Genomic DNA, 4,851 nt, shown 5'->3' on the forward strand with positions numbered 1-4,851 from the left:
ACACTGCCTCTATATACTACACACACCTGTATATATACTGTACAGTACACTGCCTCTATATACTGCACAGACCTGTATTATATACTGTACAGTACACTGCCTCTATATACTACACACACCTGTATTATATACTGTACAGTACACTGCCTCTATATACTACACACACCTGTATTATATACTGTACAGTACACTGCCTCTATATACTGCACAGACCTGTATTATATACTGTACAGTACACTGCCTCTATATACTGCACAGACCTGTATTATATACTGTACAGTACACTGCCTCTATATACTGCACACACCTGTATTATATACTGTACAGTACACTGCCTCTATATACTACACACACCTGTATTATATACTGTACAGTACACTGCCTCTATATACTGCACAGACCTGTATTATATACTGTACAGTACACTGCCTCTATATACTACACACACCTGTATTATATACTGACAGTACAACACTGCCTCTATATACTGCACACACCTGTATTATATACTGTACAGTACACTGCCTCTATATACTGCACAGACCTGTATATATACTGTACAGTACACTGCCTCTATATACTGCACAGACCTGTATTATATACTGTACAGTACACTGCCTCTATATACTACACACACCTGTATTATATACTGTACAGTACACTGCCTCTATATACTACACACACCTGTATTATATACTGTACAGTACACTGCCTCTATATACTGCACAGACCTGTATTATATACTGTACAGTACACTGCCTCTATATACTACACAGCACCTGTATTATATACTGTACAGTACACTGCCTCTATATACTACACACACCTGTATTATATACTGTACAGTACACTGCCTCTATATACTACACACACCTGTATTATATACTGTACAGTACACTGCCTCTATATACTGCACAGACCTGTATTATATACTGTACAGTACACTGCCTCTATATACTACACACACCTGTATTATATACTGTACAGTACACTGCCTCTATATACTGCACACACACCTGTATTATATACTGTACAGTACACTGCCTCTATATACTACACACACCTGTATATATACTGTACAGTACACTGCCTCTATATACTGCACACACCTGTATTATATACTGTACAGTACACTGCCTCTATATACTGCACACACACCCTGTATTATATACTGTACAGTCACACTGTCTCTATATACTACACACACCTGTATTATATACTGTACAGTACACTGCCTCTATATACTACACACACCTGTATTATATACTGTACAGTACACTGCCTCTATATACTACACACACCTGTATTATATACTGTACAGTACACTGCCTCTATATACTGCACAGACCTGTATTATATACTGTACAGTACACTGCCTCTATATACTACACACACCTGTATTATATACTGTACAGTACACTGCCTCTATATACTACACACACCTGTATTATATACTGTACAGTACACTGCCTCTATATACTACACACACCTGTATTATATACTGTACAGTACACTGCCTCTATATACTACACACACCTGTATTATATACTGTACAGTACACTGCCTCTATATACTGCACACACCTGTATTATATACTGTACAGTACACTGCCTCTATATACTACACACACCTGTATATATACTGTACAGTACACTGCCTCTATATACTACACACACCTGTATTATATACTGTACAGTACACTGCCTCTATATACTACACAGACCTGTATTATATACTGTACAGTACACTGCCTCTATATACTACACACACCTGTATTATATACTGTACAGTACACTGCCTCTATATACTACACACACCTGTATTATATACTGTACAGTACACTGCCTCTATATACTACACACACCTGTATTATATACTGTACAGTACACTGCCTCTATATACTGCACAGACCTGTATTATATACTGTACAGTACACTGCCTCTATATACTACACACACCTGTATTATATACTGTACAGTACACTGCCTCTATATACTGCACAGACCTGTATTATATACTGTACAGTACACTGCCTCTATATACTACACACACCTGTATTATATACTGTACAGTACACTGCCTCTATATACTGCACACACCTGTATTATATACTGTACAGTACACTGCCTCTATATACTACACACACCTGTATTATATACTGTACAGTACACTGCCTCTATATACTACACACACCTGTATTATATACTGTACAGTACACTGCCTCTATATACTACACACACCTGTATTATATACTGTACAGTACACTGCCTCTATATACTGCACAGACCTGTATTATATACTGTACAGTACACTGCCTCTATATACTACACACACCTGTATTATATACTGTACTGTACAGTACACTGCCTCTATATACTACACACACCTGTATTATATACTGTACAGTACACTGCCTCTATATACTACACACACCTGTATTATATACTGTACAGTACACTGCCTCTATATACTACACACACCTGTATTATATACTGTACAGTACACTGCCTCTATATACTGCACAGACCTGTATTATATACTGTACACAGTACACTGCCTCTATATACTACACACACCTGTATTATATACTGTACAGTACACTGCCTCTATATACTACACACACCTGTATTATATACTGTACAGTACACTGCCTCTATATACTACACAGACCTGTATTATATACTGTACAGTACACTGCCTCTATATACTACACACACCTGTATTATATACTGTACAGTACACTGCCTCTATATACTACACACACCTGTATTATATACTGTACAGTACACTGCCTCTATATACTACACACACCTGTATTATATACTGTACAGTACACTGCCTCTATATACTGCACAGACCTGTATTATATACTGTACAGTACACTGCCTCTATATACTACACACACCTGTATTATATACTGTACAGTACACTGCCTCTATATACTGCACAGACCTGTATTATATACTGTACAGTACACTGCCTCTATATACTACACACACCTGTATTATATACTGTACAGTACACTGCCTCTATATACTGCACAGACCTGTATTATATACTGTACAGTACACTGCCTCTATATACTACACACACCTGTATATATACTGTACAGTACACTGCCTCTATATACTACACACACCTGTATTATATACTGCACAGTACACTGCCTCTATATACTACACACACCTGTATTATATACTGTACAGTACACTGCCTCTATATACTACACACACCTGTATTATATACTGCACAGTACACTGCCTCTATATACTACACACACCTGTATTATATACTGTACAGTACACTGCCTCTATATACTACACACACCTGTATTATATACTGTACAGTACACTGCCTCTATATACTACACACACCTGTATTATATACTGTACAGTACACTGCCTCTATATACTGCACAGACCTGTATTATATACTGTACAGTACACTGCCTCTATATACTACACAGACCTGTATTATATACTGTACAGTACACTGCCTCTATATACTACACACACCTGTATTATATACTGTACAGTACACTGCCTCTATATACTACACACACCTGTATTATATACTGTACAGTACACTGCCTCTATATACTACCTACACCTGTATTATATACTGTACAGTACACTGCCTCTATATACTGCACAGACCTGTATTATATACTGTACAGTACACTGCCTCTATATATTACACAGACCTGTATTATATACTGTACAGTACACTGCCTCTATATACTACACAGACCTGTATTATATACTGTACAGTACACTGCCTCTATATACTACACACACCTGTATTATATACTGTACAGTACACTGCCTCTATATACTACACACACCTGTATTATATACTGTACAGTACACTGCCTCTATATACTGCACAGACCTGTATTATATACTGTACAGTACACTGCCTCTATATACTACACACACCTGTATTATATACTGTACAGTACACTGCCTCTATATACTGCACAGACCTGTATTATATACTGTACAGTACACTGCCTCTATATACTACACACACCTGTATTATATACTGTACAGTACACTGCCTCTATATACTACACACACTGTATTATACTTACTGTACAGTACACTGCCTCTATATACTACACACACCTGTATTATATACTGCACAGTACACTGCCTCTATATACTGCACAGACCTGTATTATATACTGTACAGTACACTGCCTCTATATACTACACAGACCTGTATTATATACTGTACAGTACACTGCCTCTATATACTACACAGACCTGTATTATATACTGCACAGTACACTGCCTCTATATACTACACAGACCTGTATTATATACTATACAGTACACTGCCTCTATATACTACACACACCTGTATTATATACTGTACAGTACACTGCCTCTATATACTGCACAGACCTGTATTATATACTGTACAGTACACTGCCTCTATATACTACACACACCTGTATATATACTGTACAGTACACTGCCTCTATATACTACACACACCTGTATTATATACTGTACAGTACACTGCCTCTATATACTGCACAGACCTGTATTATATACTGTACAGTACACTGCCTCTATATACTGCACAGACCTGTATTATATACTGCACAGTACACTGCCTCTATATACTACACACACCTGTATATATACTGTACAGTACACTGCCTCTATATACTACACACACCTGTATTATATACTGCACAGTACACTGCCTCTATATACTGCACACACCTGTATTATATACTGTACAGTACACTGCCTCTATATACTGCACAGACCTGTATATATACTGTACAGTACACTGCCTCTATATACTGCACAGACCTGTATTATATACTGTACAGTA

Source organism: Leptodactylus fuscus, chromosome 2, assembly GCF_031893055.1.
Source record: "Leptodactylus fuscus isolate aLepFus1 chromosome 2, aLepFus1.hap2, whole genome shotgun sequence".
Classification (NCBI taxonomy): domain Eukaryota; kingdom Metazoa; phylum Chordata; class Amphibia; order Anura; family Leptodactylidae; genus Leptodactylus; species Leptodactylus fuscus.